The sequence below is a fragment of the Bos grunniens genome, chromosome 1 (genome assembly GCF_055505025.1).
Source record: "Bos grunniens cultivar Pamir isolate PY7600 chromosome 1, Bosgru_T2T1.0, whole genome shotgun sequence".
NCBI lineage: Eukaryota > Metazoa > Chordata > Mammalia > Artiodactyla > Bovidae > Bos > Bos grunniens.
In genome coordinates this window covers 108,902,749-108,913,374 of record NC_141165.1, presented here as the reverse complement: position 1 = coordinate 108,913,374, position 10,626 = coordinate 108,902,749, and the positions used below count along the sequence as shown (strand labels likewise).

The 10,626-nt window shown below is 36.7% G+C and overlaps 1 pseudogene across 1 annotated transcript; it reads right to left on the bottom strand.

The window, feature by feature from the left end:
* Positions 1-1,157: 1,157 nt before the first annotated feature.
* On the bottom strand, positions 1,158-1,561 carry LOC147380066 (histone H2B type 2-K1 pseudogene; annotated as a pseudogene). The gene has a single exon (XR_015169092.1). The product of XR_015169092.1 is annotated as a histone H2B type 2-K1 pseudogene (transcript).
* Between the last annotated feature and the right edge of the window lie 9,065 nt (positions 1,562-10,626).

Genomic DNA, 10,626 nt, shown 5'->3' with positions numbered 1-10,626 from the left:
AAGAGTTGACTCATTGGAAAAGACTCTGATGCTGGGAGGGATTGGGGGCAGGAGGAGAAGGGGGCGACAGAGGATGAGATGGCTGGATGGCATCACTGACTCAATGGATGTGAGTTTGAGTGAACTCCAGGAGTTGGTGATGGACAGGGAGTCCTGGCATGCTGCGATTCATGGGGTCGCAAAGAGTTGGATACAAGTGAGTGACTGAACTAACTAACTAACTAACTATCTCTATCCAGGAGAATATCTTCCTACCTGCTGCACCTATGGGGAACACTAGTTGCAAATCCTCTTTCTCTCATCTCTTTAAGCTACATGTGAATGACTGATTATTCTACTTTGTTCCCCTGTTTCACATTAAATCTCAGCTTGAATGGAGTAATTAAATATACAAACTGCATTATATCTGTGTAATAGACATTTATCATTCTTTTAGAACACATGTCATGATTGAATACTTTTAGTATATATGAAAGTTCTCCTAAAGGGAAATACAGAAATCTGTCTTTCTTACCAGAGTGCATAGATTTGATCATGGTTCCACAAATCAAATTCACTGTGTGAAGCCTTAATCTAGAAGCAAGTCTTGTGGATAATCAAGCAACACATGGCATTTTGATCATGTTATGGGAGGCTAACAATGTTCCACTTTCAGAGTCAGTTTGGCAGTAATTCTAGCAGTTGTGCCTGGTGGTAGCATGTGCACATTAAGCTGCAGGGTCTGTGAGTGACTGGCTGGGGTCAGTACATTTCCATTGGAACCATCTTGTAGTTCCATTGTCTTAATGCTCCTCACTATGAGTCATTACAGCCTGGTATTCAGAATTTCTTAAGATTCTGTGGGCTTAATAATAGCAATTGATCAATTCATTTCCTCTAGAAACTATTTAAAGATGTTTTGATTGATTGCAAACACACAAAGAAAAATCCTCTGACTCGTACACTCTAATACAAATTTTAAATCATATAAAATAATTTGTTACTTCATGTTATTTGAAATAAGTAATAGAGAATATGTATCTATAAGAATACAGAGCAGAAGCCATTGAAATCAATATCCTCAGAAAATGAAGTAATATTTTCACTTGCTAGGGAAATATTTTTTTTTCATACTTTTATACTTCGTGACACTTTTATTTTATTTTATTTTATTTTTTTGAGCAGTGCAGCCTTTATTAAGGTCGGGCCCCGGCTTACTTGGAGCTGGTGTACTTGGTCACGGCCTTAGTGCCCTCGGACACAGCGTGCTTGGCCAGCTCCGCAGGCAGCAGCAGACGCACGGCCGTCTGGACCTCCCGGGACGTCAGTGTGGTTCGGCCCGAGTACTGGGCCAGCCGGGTGGCCTCGCCAGCCAGCCGCTCAAACAGATTGTTCACAAATGAGTTCGTGATGCTCATGGCCTTGGAGGAGATGCCGATGTCGGGGTGCACCTGCTTCAGCACCTTATAGATGTACATGGAGTAGGTTTCTTTGCCCCGGCTGCACCTTCTGGACTTCTTGTCCCCAGGACTCCGCCCCGCCGGCCCCCAGACTGCTGCAGCTGTCCGTGCTCGGCGCTCATCCTCCAGTGTACTTCATGACACTTTTATTTTATACTCTGAATGCAATATGCAGTTTAGGTACATAAAGGAAAAAGGGGCTCCATTAGAAATATGGTTAATATATAATTGCAAGTTGTGGCTTATTGTTAAGATATTACTTTGTTCCATACAAACACACCTTTAATCTTTGAGAGAGATGTCTGATGATGTTAATGACTCTCTTTAATTTTTATCTTATAGAAGTTTTCAATAAGTTTCCAAATAAGCTGTGAGCCTTTGCTTATATGGTTGCTTTCTATATACAAATATAATGTAATAATATGGTCAGCTTTCTTTGTAAGGACTCTGGAAAGAAAACAATTCAAGGGCAATGCCCCAAATCATTGTTATTTGTAGATATTTTTTTAAAAAGTATATAGGATGTGTCTTGGTTCAGAAAAAAAATAATGAAGTAAAAAATTTGACAGAGATAGATTTTTGCTATGAAAGGTGATTTAAACTCACCCTCATGCTATGATTTATTTTTTATTTATTTATTTATTTTTTTTACTTTTTCCCCAAAAGCTTTATTTTTTTTCTGTTTTTTTTTTTTTTTAAACTTTACAATATTGTATTGGTTTTGCCATATATCAACATGAATCCACCACAGGTATACATCCTGAACCCTCCTCCCTCCTCCCTCCCCGTACCATCCCTCTGGGTCATCCCAGTGCACCAGCCCCAAGCATCCAGTATCGTGCATAGAACCTGGACTGGCGACTCGTTTCATATATGATATTATACATGTTTCAATGCCATTCTCCCAAATCATCCCACCCTCTCCCTCTCCCACAGAGTTCAAAAGACTGTTCTATACATCAGTGTCTCTTTTGCTGTCTCATATACAGGGTTATTGTTACCGTCTTTCTAAATTCCATATATATGCATTAATATACTGTATTGGTGTTTTTCTTTCATGCCATGATTTAAAAAGCAATGCTCATTTTAAGTAGAGAACGCAAATAACAGAAAGTGCAGACATTGTATGCTTGATTTAGAATAAAGATACAACATTAAGCAGACATCTCAGGGATTAACAAGCCAATTTAACACTTCTCGGGAACCTAATTACGATCACTGAAATGGGAAGCAGACATCTCAGAGTAGATGGTGTGGATAAGCTGCGAGATGGCACACGCAGCAGAGGATCTTGACTGGCAAATCAGAGTCTACGACTTTCAAATGCTTAGTCTGTAGAGTGCATGCTCAGTTGCTCCATCGTGTCCAACTCTTTGTGACCCCATCAACTATAGTCTGCCAGGCTTCTCTGTCCATGGAATTCTCCAGGCAAGAATACTGGAGTGCATTGCCATTTCCTACTCCAGGGGATCTTCCCCAGATCAAGGATCAAAACTGTGTCTTGTGCCTCCTGCATTGGCAGGCAGTTTTTTTATGACTGAACCACCTGGGAAACAGTCTACAATAGTCAAAACCACTTCTAAAGAGATACCTGTAAATGGAGATTAGAAGCTAGTGTGTCTATCTTTTACGTATTATCCCATATGTGTATGTGGCATTTATAGTTATCGCTATAAAATAATCATTATATATGTATGCATAATCATATTATTATTATACCTTTTGCCAATACCATGGAATTCCAAGAGAAAGATCCTTAACACATGGTTATATGTTAGTTACATGGTTCATGATTCTTGTAGATTCTTTGTGACAACCAGAATAAAGATTTTGGTGGCCTCAGAGCGCATTTTTCTATGTTATATGAGATTGGTTTACACCTAGCTAGTCTTTGAGCAAAACGGTCATAGAAACCTTAAAAATATTTCCAGTAAAGAGAACAAGTATAAGAGCCATGGAAGAAGCATATTTCTCAGGAAGCAAAAGTAGGGAAAACAGAAATGCTAACAACAGTAGAACATGCAAAGATTCACGGTACCTTTTAGTCTGAATAAAAGCAGAAATGTAAGATGCTCCGCATTTGTATGTTGAAACAAAAACAATGCAACATCAACTTTAAGTGAGAGAAGTCAGGAAATAATAGGATCAGAATCCTATTGCAGTTTAATAGTAAGGGAAAGCATTTACTCATTAAACATGATGTTTTGTCCTGATAAAACAATTAGACCAAGGATCTGTTTCCTGAACCTGAATTCTTTCTGTGAAACAGAAGATATGCAAAGCTGCAGTACATTAATCCTTATGGATCCAAAGAGCTTTCCTGAAATATGTAATACAAAGTTGACTTAATGATTATGAAGTTAAAGAGCATAGGAAAGACAAAGCCCATTGTCCTTTCATAAGGAATTTATTTCAATATGGAGTCATTACCTTACTGCTAAGGACTGAACTGTGTTCCACCCAAAATCCCTATATTGAAATTCTAATTCCCAACACTTCAGAATGTGACTTAGCTGGAGGTAGAGACTTTAAAGAGGTGATTAAGTTAAAATGAATCTTTTAGGTTGGGTCTTATTTCAGTATGACTATAGCTCTTATAAGAAAAGAAAATTTGGGCACAAAGAGAGAGAACAGGGATGCACCCACAGAGCAGAAAGGTCCCTGTGAGGACAGAGTGAAAAGATATCCATCTGCAACCCAACCATAGAGGCCTCAAAGGAAATTAAATCTGCCAACACCTTGATCTTGGACTTCCAGCTTCCAGAAGTGTCAGAAAAATAAAATTCTGTTGTTTTAAGCCATCCGGTCTATGCTTTTTGTTATAGCAACCCTAGCACATCAATATATTTACCATTGAATATATTTTGGCAAGACTTATGAATATGACCTATGCATATTATATTGTATTCAATGAATAAGATTCAATTTGGTCTATATATCATTGTCCATCTGTAATATATGCTAATGATTTGTATACATTAATTTTCTAAAAATGTTAACATTTTTCATGAACAAGCGCCATTTCAAAAGAGCTAAAATATAAATATCATTTGTGCCTCTCCATGTCAAAGTGACTAATATCTAGTTTTCTAATTAAGGACATGTTAAATGTACATTAAAAGACACTTACTCCTTGGAAGGAAAGTTATGACCAACCTAGATAGCATATTAAAAAGCAGAGACATTACTTTTCCAACAAAGGTCCATCTAGTCAAGACTATGGTTTTTCCAGTAGTCATGTATGGATGTGAGAGTTGGACTGTGAAGAAAGCTGAGCGCCAAAGAATTGATGCTTTTGAACTGTGGTGTTGGAGAAGACTCTTGAGAGTCCCTTGGACTGCAAGGAGATCTAACCAGTCCATCCTAAAGGAGACCAGTCCTGAGTGTTAATTGGAAGGACTGATGCTAAAGCTGAAACTCCAATACTTTGGCTACCTCATGTGAAGAGTTGACTCATTGGAAAAGACCCTGATGCTGGGAGGGATTGGGAGCAGGAAGAGAAGGGGACGACAGAGGATGAGATGGCTGGATGGCATCACCGACTCAATGGACATGAATTTGAGTGAACTCCAGGAGTTGGTGATGGACAGGGAGGCCTGGCGTGCTGTGATTCATGGAGTCACAAAGAGTTATACACGATTGAGTGACTGAACTGAACTGAACTGTACATTTCTCTTTCAATATGAGTGAATTGAAAGAGAAAATTTAATTGCAAGTTAAATTTTTAAAAGAAAAATACAGATATTATCAGAATTTCTAACCCCAAACAGTATGTTTTAAACTATAAAATATCCTTTATAATGACTAAACATTTTTTATGTTGAATAGTACACAGCAAAATAACAATATTAAAACTCATCCACTTGATTAAAGCTCCCGCTTTATGCTTACTGAAGAATTTCTCTTACTATTTCCTCTTCCTGACCTTTCTTACCAACTTCTAGTTTCAGGATGTACCTATAAAGTCAGTTATGTACAAAGTGATGGCACATTTTTAACAAAGAATGCATATATCTGCCTGATTTATAAGAAAAAAAGAGATTAGTAGTCCTTAGAAATAGTAGTTTTACTAAAAAAGAAATTTGGTACCATGCTTACCAACTTTGGAAAAAAATGATTTAATGAAAACTGATATGGTGATTCCCACCCTGCTCAAACATTGAACATGAAATTCCACTCCCAATACTTTCCTAATGTGTTGCATTATGAATTCTAAAATGTTTGTGAGACTATAGCACTCATTAAAGCCCAGAAACTGACACATAGTCAGGTTTTGGTATGTATGTCTTGAATGAATGAATTGAATATTTTGAAAATTAGTGCACCATGATCTGAATGATCACTTAAACGTTTACACATCTTTGATATAATATGAAGAACTATATGGGCTTCCCAAGTGGCTCAGTGGGTAAAAGAATCCACCTGCAATGCAAGAGAGGTGCAGATTCGATCCTTGGGTCAGGAAGATCCCCTGGAGGACACTGAACCCACTCCAGTATTTCTGCTTGTAGAATCCCATGGACACAGGAGCCAGGCAGGATACAGCCCACAGGGTCACAAAGAGTTGGGCATGCTGAAGTGTCTGAGCACACATGCATGCACTATATAGCTTGCTTTAGGTATGAAAGTGAAAGTGAAGTTGCTCAGTCGTGTCCGACTCTTTGTGACCCCATGGACTGTAGCCTACTAGGCTCCTCCATCCATGGGATTTTCCAGGCAAGAATACTTGAGTGGGTTGCCATTTCCTTCTCCAATGGATCTTCCCGACCCAGGGATCAAACCCAGGTCTCCTTCATTGTAGGCAGATGCTTTTACCGTCTGAGCCACCAGGGAGGCCCATGTAGTTGCTTTAGGTTTGGATACTAAATAAAACTATGATGAAGTGAATTAAATGGTTTTTATGGGCTTAGTCATACTGTGAAGGGAATTGCAAAACTGAATTATCTTTTGGATATATTATCCAGATTTATTACTGACAAATTGCTTACCATCACTGAGAGCAATATATTATTTCATTCTTGTATTAAAATGTGAGATGAAAATACTGAAACTGTAATTCTAATTGTATTATCCAGCCCCTATATTTAATTGAGAATTTATCATGCATTTTAAAACAGACAACCTTTAGTCCACACAAACTTTTACAAACCATTTGAATGACATGTTAAAACTATTTATAAATTTCTGCGAACTTCTGATGTAAAGCAGGAGTTCCCTATACTACTCCTCACACACTATCTTAGCTCTCTAATTTGTGAATGTTAAAGAAGAATGCTTACCACTGTCTATTTGCTATTAATAAACATCAGCTCAAATTTTGCTTTCCTCTTATACTCTAATAATAATTTTGAAAATCTTTAAGGACAATCTTTTCTCTATTGGACATATTTTTTACGCAAAATCAAAAATTAAATCAAATATTTCACGTTTATTTGACTCTTTGGGATCCTATAAATTAGGGAAAGAAAAATTCAAAACAACAACAACAAAAAAGTGGCCATGAATTTACCACATAATCTGAGGATTATGGCAAAGTGTTGCCCTTAGTATTTCCTGAAAACTAAAACTTAAAGCTTGATAAGTTTGTTCATGGAACGTCTAGTCTTCTCTTGGTGATAAGCTAGTACTTATTTTATACAAAGATGAATGCAACCCAGTTCCTAACTATATTGAATTTACAGTAGAGTATAAATGATGGTTAGTGATTCAGTTCCAAACAACAGTTGAGCACCTTTATAGAACATTCTTCTATGTTCTATGGTGTTATTTAAGATAGCAAAATCTACTAAATAAATGCTCTCAGATAGTGGTCTCTTTGGTAGGTAAGCTGTATGCAATGCCATAAGGAGGGATTCTAGACAGTGGGTAATTGAGTAACAAATTCAGTGGTAGAGACTATGTTTGAGTTCTCAGACCCGAACAGTAAACATACACTTTTAGTTGGACAAATTAGTGAATGCTAACCAGGTTTTCCACACCTCAGTGTTGGCTTAAATCTCCAAACTCATCACTAGAGATTCTTACAAGTAAGAAAAAAAGCTAGCACTGGGAGAGAAGAATTTTATATAAATTGTATAATGACCACTCAATGATGCATTCTCATAAGGTAATAAGATGCCCTGAATGAGTTTTCCCTATATGTTAATGGTCTTCAATTATGCTGCACACACAATCTCAAAATCCATAACCAAAAAAGACATGATTAACTAACAAGGTTTTGTACACCAATTGATAAAGTACCTAAGTTTGCTCCTACTAAAGAAGAAAAACATGATGATGAGGAGGGGCAATGGAAGAAGGAGAGAGGAAAAGAGAAAGAGGAAAGAAGGAGAGTGTGGAAAAGGAGAGTATAAGGAGACATTATAGGAGGAGAGAAGAGGAAATGAGAATGTTTAGGAGGAAGAGGCGAAGAAGGGACAGGAGAGAATAAAATGAATTTAATTTTCATGAGTATTAACTACAATACTAAGTTATCCTATCTTTTGGAATCCTATGTTTGTTTTTCTATTTGTCAGCTTAAATTTACATCATTTTCCAGATTCCTGCTGGGTTAAAATGAAATACAAATTCCTTTCCAGGTCTATGACTTTAATGTTTTAGATTCTACAATCTTTTCAGTTTCTTCACAGATCACTCTTCTTCTTGATCACTATGTTGTAGCCACTAAATTCATTCAGTTCTTGGCTTCTGTGAGTTTTCTCTTCCTTGAAGTCTCAGAATATATTTTCTCTTCTGACATTCTTCCAAGACTGGCTGCTTGAATAGCTAACACCATGTATGCCACATTCTATGAGAGGGTCACAATGTCATTATTATTTAAGGTATCTCTTCATCTGCATATTGCAGTACTATGTCTGTATTGATTATTATATTTTGCAATTTTGTGCCTTTTTCTTTACCTTTATTTAAATTATATCCTTACTATACACAAAAAAATAAGGCAGGGATAATACATGTCTTATTGATCATTGACTACATAATGCTCTAGTTAAGTATGACTCAAAAACTAGATGCTCAATAAAATGTTTTTAAATAATGTAAACAATAGGTAAATTAAGATATAAATAAATAAATGCTTTCTCATTTTTATCCTTATGGTTCCAATTTTCTTATTACCTTAATAGCTTTTTGAGATTTCCAAACTTCCATTTATCCAGAATTATTTAATTATTCTTTGACTTTGACCACATTTTCATTCCAAAATTTGTTTTGATTTTTTTTTTTTTGACCAGAATCCTGAGTCTCATTTCACCATAAAATGCCAAACATGAGAAACCTTTATATACTAACTCATATTTTGAAAACACTGCAGGCCTTTATTAGTACTTAAATAATAACCAATACTTGCTTTTTTTTCTTGTTGGTAGAATTTGTTTACAATATGACAAGAGTAAAAATCTGATAGTCAAAAATGATAGGCCCACTCTTAGCAATGATTGTCTTAGAAGTCTGTAAAATGGCCAAATTTTGACAAAAGAGATACATAAAGAGAAACAGCCTATTATGGATTTTTATGTTCTGTCCAAGCACAAAATAGTTTCCTGTTGGTAACAAAATTTATCTTCAGAAACTGTTATTATATAACTGTGTTATATAATTGCCAGTGATGAACAAACTGAACCATGGACAGATTAAAAAGCTTCAAATGTTTGGCTGATATTATCCCTCTCTCTTTTTTGTCTTAAGGGAGATGAAGAAGGTAGAAAAGATTTGACAGTCTTACATTGTATATAAAAGAACACAGAGTGGGGCTCAACATCCTGAGTGTGACCAGAACAAAGTGGTTTGGAAGACAAAAGGACCTAAAATTCTACCAAGTATTGTTGTTGTTGTTCAGTCGCTAAGTCCTGTCTAACTCTTTGCAACCCCATGAACTGCAGCACGACTATCTCTCAGAGTTTGCTCAAATGCATGTCCATTGAGTGTATGATGCCATCCAATCATCTCACCCTCTGTTGCCTCCTTCAACTGCCCTCAGTCTTTCACAATATCAGGGTCTTTTCCAGTGAGTCGGCTCTTTACATCAGATGACCAAAGTATTGGAGCTTCAGTTTCAGCAACAGTTCTTCCAATGAATATTCAAAGTTTATTTCCTTCAGGATTGACCCGTTTGATCTCCTTGCTTCCAAGGGACTCTCAGGAGACTTCTCCAGCACCACAATTTAATAAATGCATTAGTCCTTCAGTGTTCAGCTTTCTTTATGGTCCAACTCTCACATTAGTACATAACTTCTGGACAAACCATAGCTTTGACTATATGGACATTTGTTGGCAAAGTAATGTTTGTGTTTTTTAATACACTGTCTAGGTTTGTCATAGTTTTTCTAGCAAGGAACAAGTGTCTTTTAATTTCCTGGCTTCAGTCACCATCTGCAGTGATTCTGGAGCCCAGGAAAAGAATGTCTGTCATTCACTGTTTCCATTTTTTTCCCCATCTGTTTGCCATGAAGTAATGGGACCAAATTCTATGATCCTAGTCTTCTGAATATTGTTTTAAGCTGGCTTTTCTGCTCTCCTCTTTCATCTTCATCAAGAGATTCTTTAGTTCCTTTTCTTCCATTCAGGTGGTATCATCTGCATATGTGAAGTTGTTGGCATTTCTCCTGGCAATCTTGATTTCAGCTTGTGATTAATCCAGCCCAGCAGTAATGCTGTACTCTGTATAGAAGTTAAATAAGCAGGGTGGTAATATACAATCTTGATGTACTCCTTTCCCAATTTTGATCCAGTCCATTGTTCCATGCCCAGTTCTAACTGGAAATCTGTACCTGAAGAACAGAGGATGGAGACATCCTTTCAATCATCTTCCAATAATGAAAAACTGTCCTGTTGAAAGCTTAGACTTTTTGTGCTCTAAGAGGACAAAACTACAGTGTAAGTTATAAGAAGGCAAATTTCTTCTGTCCATAAGAATGCATTTCCTAACTATTTAGCCATATAAAATTTTCATGAGCTGGCTCATAAATAGTGAGTTCCTTATTACTGTAGGAATTTGTACTCATATATGGACTGTTATTACTCAGGATTCAGTGACTTTACAGTATTTTTTTTTCTTTCTTTTAAGTGTAACTGTTGATTCCCCACAACTCTCCTGCCCCAAATAAAATCTTGCCTAGAATTCCAGTTTATAAGTCAGGTAAGCACAACAATCCTTAGCTTGGATTGGGGTTAAACTGCCAGTGAACAA